We start from the raw sequence: 12,902 nt of genomic DNA, 5'->3' as shown, positions 1-12,902 counted from the left end.
ATATTAATTTTATAAAAACATCAAATCCTGGATTCACTGACCATTTATATGTGTTTTTAAATTACAATTGCCTTCAGTTCAGCTCTGATTTTGGTTACTTATTGTCTTTTGCTAGCTTTGGCATTGGTTTGCTCTTGTTTGTTTAGTTTCTCTTGTGAAGTTAGGTTATTAATTTGAGATCATTCTAACTTTTTGATGTGGGTGTTTAGTGCTACAAACTTTCCTCTTAACACTGCCTTATCCATACCCCAGAGATTCTGGTATATTGTATCTTTGTTCTCATTATGTTCAAAGAATTTATTGATTTCTGCCTTAATTTCAATATGTACCCAAAAGTCATTCAGGGAAGGCTGTTTAATTTCTATGTAATTATATGGTTTTAAGGTATTTTCTTAGTATTTATTTACATTTTTATTGTGCTGTGGTACAAGAATGTGGTTGGTATGATTTTCTCTGTTTTATATTTGCTAGGAATTGTGTTATTTTAGATCGTGTGGTTGATTTTAGATTATATGTCATATGCAGATGAGAAGAATGTGTATTCTGTTGTTTTGGGGTAAACTGTTTTGTGGATGTCTATTAGGTTCATTTGGTTAAATGTCTATTTCAGGTCCTGAATACCTTATGTTCTGTCTAATGCTGTTGGTGGGGTGTTGAAATCTCTTACTATTATTGTGCGGTTTCCTTAATTTTTTAATAGGTCTGTGAGAATTTGCTTTATGAATCTGGGTTGGGTGCATATACATTTAGAATAGTCATGTCTTCCTGCTGAATTGAACCTTTTTCAATTATGTAATGCCCTTCTGTTTCTTTCTTGATCTTTGCTGGTTAAAGACAGTTTTGTATGAAATTAGATCATCAAGGTCAGGTGCCATGGCTCAGACTTGTAATACCAGTACTTTAGGAGCTGAGGTGGATGGATCACTTGACCCCAGGAGTTTGAGACTAGCCTGAGCAGCATGGCCAAATCCTGTCTCTATCAGGAAAAAAAATACAAAAATTAGCCAGTCATGGTGGTGCACACCTGTGGTCTCAGGTACTTGTAAGGCTGAGTTGGGAGGATTTCTTGAGACCAGGATGTAGAGGTGGCAGTAGGCTGAGATTACACCACTGCACTATGGCCTGGGCAACAGAGTGAGACCCTACTCAAAACAAGCAATCAAACAAACAAAAAAAAAAGAAAAAAAAAAGAAAAGTTAGAATAGCAACCCTGCTTCTATTTTCCATTTGCTTGGTAGATTTTTCTCAGTCTTTTAAATTTGAGCTTATGGGTATCATTGCATGTAAGTGAGTCTCTTGAAGACACCATACCATTGCATCTTGCTTCTTTATCCAACTTGCCACTCTGTGCCTTTTAATTCAGGGGTTTAACCTGTTTACATTCAAGGTTAGTATTCATATGTGGGAATTTGATCCTTTCATCATGTTGTTAGCTGCTTATCATGCAGACCGGTTTCTGTGGTTACTTTATAGGATACTGATCTATGTCCTTAAGTGTGATTTTGTTGTGGCCGATAATGGTCTTTCGTTTCTATGATTAGCAATCCATTCAGGACCTCTTGTGAGACAGGTCTGGTGGTAATGAAATTCCTTAACCTTTGTTTGTCTGAAAAAGATCCTATTTCTACTTCATTTACATGAAATTCTTGATTGGACATTCTTTTTCAAAAAGTTTCTGAATATGAGCTCCCGTCTCTTCCTGATTGTGGAGTTTCTGCTAACAGGTCCCGTGTTAGCTCGATGCTGTCCCCTTTGTAGGTGACCTGCCCTTTCTCTCTAGCTGCCTATGGCATTTTTTCTTTCATTTTCACCTTGGAGAATCTGATGACTATGTGTCTTGGGTATAGTCTTCTTGTGTAGTATTTCGTAGGGGTTCTTAGCATTTCCTGAATTTGAATGCTGGCCTCTGTAGCAAGGTTGAGGAAAATTTTATGGACTATATCCTGAAATAGGATTTCCCAGTTATTTGCCTTCTATTATTCCTGTATTTCATGGATGCCAATGAGTCATGTATTTAGTCTCTTAACAAAATCTTATATTTCTTGGAGGTTTTGTGCATTCTTCTTTATTTATTTATTTTTTTTAATTTTTCCCTGACTAATTTCAGAGAGCTGGTCTTGAGCTCTGAGATTCTTTCCCCAGCTGTGTTGATTCTGCTAACACTTGCATTTGTATCCTGAAATTCTTGAAGTGATGTTTTCAGCTCTATCAGATCAGTTGGAATTTTTCTTAAAATGACCATTTTGTCTTGTGTCTTCTGTATCATTTTATGGCATTCCTCAGAATCTTTGGATTGTGGTTTGACTTTCTGCTGAATCTCATTATCTTTGTTCCTATCCATGTTCTGAATCATATTTCTGCCTTTTCAGCCTGGGGGGGAACTAGTGTGGTCATTTGGAGGCTTTTTGAGTTGCCACAGTTATTGTGCTGGTTCTTTCTCATCTCTGTGGGCTGATATTCTTCAGTCTTTGAAGTTGCCATTCTTTAGATTTTTTTTTTTTTTTTTCTGTTTTTATCTTCGTTGATGCACTTTGGGCTTTCACTGTGGATTCCATAAAATGAGTTTGTTTCTGGTAGATTTTTGGAGGGCCAAGGTTTCTAACTCTAACTCTGGGGTCTAGTTTTGGACCCCGGACTTTGTTCTCTAGCCCCTCAACATTGGGAATCTGCTGTGCTGGAAGGGCCATTGTGTTCCTGAATTGCTGGCCACAGCACTCTGAAGGGAGGTACCAGCCAAAGCTCTTCATTGAATAGTGACAGTGTAATGCAAGCTTGTTAACACATGCCAGCACCAGCAGTGTGGCAAGGTATGGGCTCTTGGACTAGGATGGGTTGCAGGCTGGCCCAAGGCTGCCAGCTTCCATGTGGGCATTGGCAGTAGCCTAAATTCATCTTTATACATGTGGGTATTTTCTCAACTAATTAGTTGAGAAAAATGATTAATTCCTGTTGAATTGCAATGGTGTGATTTTAAAAATCAGCTGACCATGAATGTCATTACTAATTTCCGGACTCTCAATTGTGTTTCATTGTTCTTTTGTCTCTCATGATGCAGTTACCATACTGTCTTGATTTAGTCCAGCAAACTTGTAGTAAACTTTGAAATTAGAAACTAATCCTCCAAATTTGTATTTTAAAAAATTATTTTATTGGCCTAATCACTTGGCATTTCCAGGTGTATTTTTGGAGTAGTTTTACATTTTCTGCAGAAAAAACTTTCTGTGATGTGATAAGGATTGCTTTATAAATTGCTCTTCACACATAAAGACTCTTCTTGTACTGGATTTCAGTTCAGATGGTCCTTATTGCTTGCAAGCTCTTTGATGAATACACACACAATTTTGGCCTTTTATTTACCTTATCCTTGTTGTTGCAGAAGGACATCTTGCTTTCTGGAACCTACTATAGCTATTCAAAAGTGGAAGTTTTCACAGGTAACTTCTACATATCAAGTAACATAGAATCAAATAAAAAACTAGCAGTCCTTGTTTCCTGTCTGAACCAGACAGGTGAAATTGAAATTAGTTATACAAGTGTGTACTAACTCTTCATAAAGACTATCCAAAGAGGGTATTATTATCATCTGCATTTAACAGATGGCTATCCTAAGGCTGATAGTTGTTGTAAAATAGATTCTCAGATCATACCTATATGAAGCAGAGAACCTGATTTCCTGTCCTGGCAGTCTGACTCCAAGATCCTTTCTTAGAAACAATTATGCTATAAAAACTTAAAATGAATAAAACCCAACATGGGATACTGATTTTAACATCTGTTAGTCTTAAACCATTAAATAATAAAAAATAAGTTAAAATGAAAGAAAAATATCCAAATAATCGTATACAGAGAAGTCAATATTCTTCAATCGAAAACACTTTTTTTAAGTGCTCAAAGAATATTTGCAGAAGTGCTGAATATTTAATTAATTAATATTTGAATATCAAATTGACTTACGAGAATGAATTCCTTAAAGGCCTAAGGATGAGAGATCAGTTCGATAAATATTGAAAACGGGCTGAAAATTCTGAGTGGGAAAATAGGGTCATTTCAACCTGCATGACATCCCTAAAGTTTATTTTTCATTTTGGAAACTGTAGGACAAAAACTATTCCCATTCATGTGGGGTGTGTATATATGTGTATGGGTGTATATGTCTTCCCAAGAAAATCTTGAATGCTTTTGATAGGAAAAATTTAGATTCTGTTTACATGTATCTGGTATTGAGAAAAATAAATTAACAGCAGTCATGATGCAAGTTATGATCAAGCTTCCTTCAGAAATTTAGACATCCAATATACGATCTATGTATTGGGTTTAAAAATTTCCATAGCAAGTCATGTTGCTGAACACAAATTATGGCTACACAAGGAAAATATTGCAAAACAATGAAAGAGAATATGTCTTCATTTGCATGCTGGCGAATGAGAAATCAGCTTTTACTTCAAAATTATTATGAAAAAATGTCAGCCTATTGCAAGACAAGACTTTGTTTAAATAGTAGTTAATTTGAGCTGTTTTGAAAATTACGTGTTTTCCATAAAGAGAGCATTGAACTCATCCATTAGTATGCCCCAGTGCTTTCCTGTTTGGCACTGGTCCCTGAATTTAATTTAGAAGAACCAAGAATTTTACTGCACGTTCGGAAATCAGGATCGCATGGAGTTTAAGATCAAGACCTTAAAGGGAATCATGACCATTGATATTAGGCTTGCCCTTTTTTTTTTTTTTTTTTTTTTTTTGAGACGGAGTCTCGCTCTGTCGCCCAGGCTGGAGTGCAGTGGCCGGATCTCAGCTCACTACAAGCTCCGCCTCCCGGGTTCACGCCATTCTCCTCCCTCAGCCTCCCGAGTAACTGGGACTACAGGCGCCCGCCACCTCGGCCGGCTAGTTTTTTTGTATTTTTTTTTTCAGTAGAGACGGGGTTTCACCGTGTTAGCCAGGATGATCTCGATCTCCTGACCTCGTGATCCGCCCATCTCGGCCTCCCAAAGTGCTGGGATTATAGGCTTGAGCCACCGCGCCCGGCCTAGGCTTGCCCTTTTTTAATGTGTGTTTGCTCAGACATGGGAAGTTAACTACCAATCATTTTTTTCTATACTAGTAATGATAGAATTTGTATTTTCCTATGATGCCCATATTAAATGTATAATCATTTTAATATTTTAACACTTTTTTCATGAGTTCTTTCAAGGGTTGCTAAACAATTTAAACAACCTAATTTTCCCTTATGATATGCTGATAACTAATCATATTTTCACAAAGTCATTTGACACAATGTTTCATTTAAGAAAATATCTCTGGTATAACTCTACTTGCTGATAACAAAAGAGAATTTGAAACTTCAAGAAAGAAGATTAGAAAAGTTAATAATGCAATATGAATAAGTATATATAATTTATTCTTAAGAAATGTATGTGAAATCAGTCATAGAATGAAAAAAGAGTAATATGTAATTTTTAAACTAAAGTTGCATTTCAAATGTGAATAAAAAAGGATTGTAAAATGTTCAATAATATTTTATACAAATATAAAAGTTCAAAAATTATTCTGGTGTTTCTAATTTTGAAAAGGACATGAAGCACTGAAAATTTTCAGACACTTCTCTTAGGATTATCAATTGAAAGAATTTCTTTGTCTGAGCATGACGTTATCTGATTATGATGGAGGATCACCTCATAAGAACCAATATTTGTACTCCTACTCAAATACATATGAAAAAAGTGCATATCACTTTGTTTTAATAGCTAAAGTTGAGAAGTCTCCCAAATGACCATCAGTGATAAAATGATAAATAAATTATGGCATACTCAAACAGTCGAGTACTGTACAGCAATCAAAAAGCAAACCAGAGTGACATGTTTACAAAGAATTTACATAGCAAAGAAAATTAACAAATTTGAGCTAAATAGATAATATTCACAGATGTGAGAGGAATTACTAATATCAAAAAAACATTCAATTTAAGTCAATTTATATGAAGTTTTCAAAAATACATTTTTAATACATTGTAATTTATTACATGTGTGGTAAAACTCTAAAATGAAATGTATGAGTGATTATCATAACAATTGGAATAGTTGGAAGGAAGAAAACTAAAGGGAAACGATATCAACAAGAAGGTATATATGGGGAGTGTCTGGATTTTTGGCAAATTTTATTTTTTGGCCAAGGTGTGGTAAACATGGGAGATACATTTGTAATTGTTTTCTCTAACTGTGCATTTAGGTTTTATTACTTTCCATAACTGTGTTATGTTCCACAATAGTAAAAATATTTAAAAATCAGAAAATAAAGTAAAATAATAAATAAAAAATTAAGCCGAAACTACATATGTGCATAGATACAATGGTATTATAATTATTGTGGTTTTCCTTAACAAAGAAGAATAGTGCATTGCAGCAGTAAGAAATACAAGCTAAAATTATAAGCTTTTCTTTAAATTAATTTTAAAAAGAAAATACGTGCTAGAAGTGTGAATTTAAATTCTTAATGCTAATCTTGGGCAGAGCCTTCAGGAGCAAGTGAAACCCTCTATGCCATTGCCTCCACAGTGGAACCGCTCTTGCCACTCTTGGACTAATGAAGGAGCAACGGTCTTAAGTCCCTTATTCATACCTCCAACAAGATGTAGTCAACCCAATGAGAGAAGCCCACTTAGACTCCCATGGGTCCCACAACTCCCACACCTCCCAATGCTGGTCATCAGACAGGGAACCCCTGACTCAGGCCCACAGCACAAACCCTCCATCTTGGACTGACTGCACTGAGCGATTGCTGACCTGCATCTCTCTGGGATGGAGCCCCCAAGGGTTGACTCTTGGACACAACCACTACTAAGATCTCTTCCAGTGCTGCCTCTAAGCTGGGAAAGGAACATAAACACTGAGATTGCACCAGAGCTGCAGTTGGCTGCTCAGGAATGCTAAGTTTTGAACTGTAGCCAGGACTGAAGGGCACAAGGAACCTACATCTTCAGAACACTGAGAGGGAACATGGCTGCAACTGTGAGGAAACATAGGGGAAACCACATAATTGAGCAAGAGTCTATCGACTGACCAATAAGCTGAAGTGTCACCTGCTGGATTACACCCCAAAGCTTCAACACCAAAAATGCCTCACTAACATAACACCCTCTGAAACCAGAGACACAGAGTCAGCTTCAGATAGACACCCTACACAATGCCTCTCCCTGGCAAAAACATCCAGAAAGGAAGTCTATTTACTGTACTCAGTATACACTGCAGTTAAAGAAACACCCACATACAGAGAAGAGAAAGAACCATTGCAGTCATTCTGGTAACTCAAATGGCCAGAATATCATATTTCCTCCAAAAGACTGTACCAGTTCTCCAACAAGAGTTCTTAACAAGGCTGAACTGGCTGGAATGACAGAAATAGAATTCAGAATATGACAGAAACGAAGATGATCGAGATTCAGGAGGAAGACAAAACCCAATCCAAGGCAAATAAGAATCACAGTAATGTGATACAGCAGCTGAAGGATGAAATAGCCAGTATAAAAAAGAATTTAATGGGTCTGATAGAGCTGAATAATACAAGAATTACTCAATGCAATCACAAGGATTATCAGCAGAATATACCAATCTGAGGAAAGAATTTCAGAATTTGAAGACTGGTTCTGTGAAATAAGACAGTCAGACAAAAATAAAGAAAAAATAATAAAAAGGAGTGAACAAAGCCCCTGAGACGTATGGGATTATGAAAAGAGGTTAAATCTATAAATCATTGGAATCCCTGAAAGGGAGAGCCAGAAAGCCAACAACTTGGAAATTATATTTCAGAATATCGTTCACGAACTCTTTCCCAAACTTGCTAGAGAGGCCAACAGACATATTCAGGAAATACAGAGAACTCATGCAAGATTCTACACAAGATCATCTCCAAGATACATAATCATCACATTTTCCAAGATGGAAATAAAAGAAAGAATGTTAAAGGCAGCCAGAGAGAAAGGGCAGGTCACCTACAAAGGGATTTCCATCAGGCTAACAGCAGATCTGTCAGCTGAATTCTTACAAATCAGAAGAGATTGGAGGCCTCCATTCAACACTCTTAAAGAAAAAAATCTTCAACCAAGAATTTCATATCCAACCAAATTAAGCTTTTTAAGTGAAGGAAAAGGAAGATTTTTTTCAGATAAGCAAATGTTGAGGAACTTTATTACCACCAGATCTGCCTTACAAGAGATCTTGAAAGGGGCACTTAGTATAGAAAAGAAAGACCACTACCAGCTAATAAAAAAATCCCCTTAAACACAGAGACCAGTGTTTAAAGCAACCATACAAACAAGCAAATGTAATGACAAGCTAACAGCACAATGACAGGATCAAATCCACACCTATCAATATTAATCTTGAATGTAAATGGGCTAAATGACACAGTTAAACAGCACAGAGTGGCAAGCAGGATTCCCACTACTGGGTATCTACCCAGGGAGAAAAAAGTCATTATACAAGAAAGATACTTGCACATGCATGTTTATAGCAGCACAATTCGGAATGCAAAATCATAGAACCAGCCCAAATGCCCATCAGTCAATGAGTGGATAAAGAAACAGATATAGATATAGATATAGGTAGATATAGATAGATAGAGATAGACATAGATAGATAGATACCAAATATATAATCCTATATATATGTATATATGTAATGGAATACTACTCAGCGATACAAAGAAATGAATTAACAGCATTTGCACTGACTGGATGAGACTGGAGACTATTATTCTAAGTGAAGCAACTCAGGAATGGAAAATCAAACATTGTATATTCTCACTGATATGTGGGAGCTAAGATATGAGAATGCAAAGGCATAAGAATGATACAATGGACTTTGGCGACTTGAGGGGAAGTGTGGGAGGGGGACAAGGATGAAAGACTACACTGTTAGGGTGATGAGTGCATCAAAATCTCACAAATCAGCACCAAAGAACTTACTCATATAACGAAACACCATGTGATCCCCAATAACATTTGGAAAAAAAGTTAAAAAATAACATACTGGTGAGGTTGTAAAGAAAAGAAAACCCTTATACACTGTTGATGGAGGTGTAAATTAGTTCAACCATTTTGGAAAGCAGTATGATGATTTCTGAAAGAGCTCAAAGCAGAACTACTATTCGACCTAGCAATCCTATTACTGGATATATACCCAGAGAAACATGAAGCGTTCTACCATAAAGCTGCATGCATTCGAATATTCATTGCAGCATTGTTCACAATAGCAAAGACATGGAATCAACCTAAATGGCCATCAATGACAGACTGGATTTAAAAAAGTGGTATATATACACCATTGAATATTATGCAACCCATAAGAAAGAATGAGATTGTGTCTTTTGTGGGAACATGGATGCAGCTGGAGGCTATCATCCTTATCAAATGAATGCAGAAACAGAAAATCAAATAACACATGTTCTCACTTATAACTGGGAGCTAAATGATAAGAGCTTATGAACACAAAGAAGGAAATAACAGATACTGTGGTCTACTTGATGGAGGAAGGTGGGAAGAGGGAAAGTAGCAGAAAAGATAACTATTGGGTACTGAGCTTAATACCTGTAATAACATGTACAACAAACTCCCATGACACATGTTTATCTATGTAACAAAGCTTCGCATGTACCCCCAAACCTAAAATCAAATTTTGTATATCTATATGTTGCTAGGCACCTTTTGTTCTTATTTCCAATTTAATTATTTACAATGCACATTTTGAAGTGGCAGAAATTAGTAAATTTCTAACACACTATATGACCAGAGATATTAAATATATAAAATAATTATCCCTAAATTTATCTGTAAGTAAAATAATTATACTCATATTGTTACCATTCAAATATCACAATTTGTGATCAATAGGTGCATACGTGTGTTTGACAAAATATTTTTCTGCTATACATTTCTTGGCTCTCTATTAGAGAAAAAGCAGGGAAAAGTAAATGCTTTAAGGTATAAAACTTGTTTAGTGCAATCTTTGGGTTTTTTTTTTTATTTGTCATGCTACTTTGGCTGCTATAACAAAATAATCCAGATTTAGTCATAGTAGCTGAGAATGTAAATAAGTATTTGAAAGAATTTGGCTTGCTAATGATGCTATTGATATATGTAATAAAGTTTATGTACTGTATAAATGCAGAGTCTTTGTACATGTTCAAATGAAAATTAAAAAAGAAAGAAAGAAACCAAACAGAGAGTACTATTTGTTGGAGGTCATGTTTGGCTTGATGTTTAGAATTTAAAAATCCCTTCAAAAATCAAAGAATCCAGTACCAACCCCAAAAAGTCCAGGACCAGACGGATTCACAGTCGAATTCTACCAGAGGTACAAAAAGGAACTGGTACCATTCCTTCTGAAACTATTCCAAACAATAGAAAAAGAGGAAATCCTTCCTAACTCATTTTATGAGGCCAGCATCATCCTGATACCCAAACGTGGCAGAGACACAATAAAAAAAGAGAATTTCAGGCCAATATCCTTGATGAACATCATTTCAAAAATCCTCAATACAATCCTGGGAAACAACTCTTTTTCCAGCTGGAACCATGGAGGGTGTAGAAGAGAAGAAGAAGAAGAAAGTTCTTGCTGTGCCAGAAACCCTTAAGAAAAAGCGAAGGAATTTCGCAGAGCTGAAGGTCAAGCGCCTGAGAAAGAGGTTTGCCCAAAAGACACTTTGAAAGGTAAGGAGGAAGCTTATCTATGAAAAAGTGAAGCACTATCACAAGGAATATAGGCAGATGTACAGAACTGAAATTCGAATGGCGAGGATGGCAAGAAAAGCTGGCAACTTCTATGTACCTGCAGAACCCAAATTGGCATTTGTCATCAGGATCAGAGGTATCATTGGCATGAGCCCAAAGGTCCGAAGGGTATTGCAGCTTCTTCGCAATCTTCAATGGAACCTTTGTGAAGCTCAACAAGGCTTCGATTAACATGCTGAGGATTGTAGAGCCACATATTGCATGGGGGTACCCCAATCTGAAGTCAGTAAATGAACTAAACTACAAGCGTGGTTATGGCGAAATCAATAAGAAGCGAATTGCTTTGACAGATAACGCTTTGATTGCTCGATATCTTGGTAAATATGGCATCATCTGCATGGAGGATCTGATTCATGAGATCTATACTGTTGGAAAATGCTTCAAAGAGGCAAATAACTTCCTGTGGCCCTTCAAATTATGTTCTCCATGAGGTGGAATGAAGAAAAAGACCACCCATTTTGTAGAAGGTGGAGATGCTGGCAACAGGGAGGACCAGATCAACAGGCTTATTAGAAGAATGAACTAAGGTGTCTACCATGATTATTTTTCTAAGTTGGTCAGTTAATAAATAGTACCTGCTCTCAAAAACAAAACAAAACAAAACAAAACTGGGAAACCGAATCTAGCAGGACATCAAAAAGCTTATCCACCACGATCAAGTCGACTTCATACCTGGGATGCAAGGCTGGTTCAATATACACAGATCAATAAACGTAATCCATCACATAAACAGAACCAATGACAAAAACTGCATGTTTATCTCAATAGATGCAGAAAAGGCCTTCGACAACATTCAACACCCTTCATGCTAAAAACTCTCAATAAACTAGGTATCGACGGAATGTATCTCAAGATAGTAAGAGCTATTTACGAAAAACCCACAGCCAATATCATAGTGAATGGGCAAAACCTGGAAGCATTTCCTTTGAAAACCGGTACAAGACAAGTATGCCCTCTCTCAGCACTCTTATTCAACATAGTAATGGAAGTTCTGGCCAGGGCAATCAGGCAAGAGAAAGAAATAAAGGGTATTCAAATAGAAAGAGAGGAGGTCAAATTGTCTCTATTTGCAGATGACATGATTGTATATTTAGAAAACCCTGTCATCTCAGCCATCTCCTGGTCATTAGAGAAATGCACATCAAAACAACAATGAGATATCATCTCACGCCAGCTAGAATGGTGACCATTAAAAAGTCAGGAAACAACAGATGCTGGAGAGGATGTGGAGAAATAGGGACACTTCTCCACTGTTGGTGGGGTATGAATTAGTTCAACCACTGCGGAAGACAGTGTGGGGATTCCTCAAGGATCTAGAACTAGAAATACCATTTGACCCAGTAATGAGATTACTGGGTACATACCCCAAGGTTTATAAATCATTCTGCTATGAAGACACATGCACACATATGTTTATTGCGGCACTATTCACAACAGCAAAGACTTGGAACCAACCCATATGTCCATCAATAATAGACTGGATAAAGAAAATGTGACACATATACACTGTGGAATACTATGCGGCCATAAAAAAGGATGAGTTTATATCCTTTGCAGAGACATGTATGAAGCTGGAAACCATCATTCTCAGCAAATTATCACAAGAACAGAAAACCAAATACTGCATGTTCTTACTCATAAGTGGGAGTTGAACAATGGAAACACGTGGACACAGAGAGGGGAACATTACACACTGGGGCCTGTTGGGGGATCCGTGGCTAGGGTATGGGGAGCATTAGGAGAAATACCTAACATACGTGACAGGTTGATGGGTGCAGCAAACCACCATGGCATGTGTATACCTATGTAAGAAAGCTGCACGTTCTGCACATGTACCCCAGAAGTTAAAATATAATAAAAAAAAGTTTTAAGAATTAATTAGGAGAAATACTCCATAAAAATGGTTAATTATGCTGCTCATCATATACCTAGGAAAAAAATCCACCATTGATATGCATTCACATACAACTCTAAGAGAGCTGAAGTAGGAACTTTATTTTAGCTACAACCTGTGGAAATAAGAGAATGTTTTACCTGCAGTACCAAGATCTTTCCAAAGGTTTTCTACTAGCTTTATTACCTACCTCACATGTCAAAACTTTGCCATTCTTCATCTGTT

At 36.7% G+C, this 12,902-nt stretch overlaps 1 protein-coding gene and 1 pseudogene across 1 annotated transcript in view; both read left to right on the top strand.

The window, feature by feature from the left end:
* The window catches only part of MAGOHB (mago homolog B, exon junction complex subunit), a 1,022,454-nt gene that overhangs the window by 557,128 nt on the left and 452,424 nt on the right, over positions 1 to 12,902 (top strand). The gene's annotated exons all lie outside the window — the stretch shown is intronic.
* Positions 10,568 to 11,369, top strand: LOC126930780 (60S ribosomal protein L7-like; annotated as a pseudogene).

The sequence above is a fragment of the Macaca thibetana genome, chromosome 11, assembly GCF_024542745.1.
Source record: "Macaca thibetana thibetana isolate TM-01 chromosome 11, ASM2454274v1, whole genome shotgun sequence".
Classification (NCBI taxonomy): domain Eukaryota; kingdom Metazoa; phylum Chordata; class Mammalia; order Primates; family Cercopithecidae; genus Macaca; species Macaca thibetana.
Note: the sequence above shows the minus strand (reverse complement) of the source record. Positions and strands in the feature narration are given on the sequence as shown.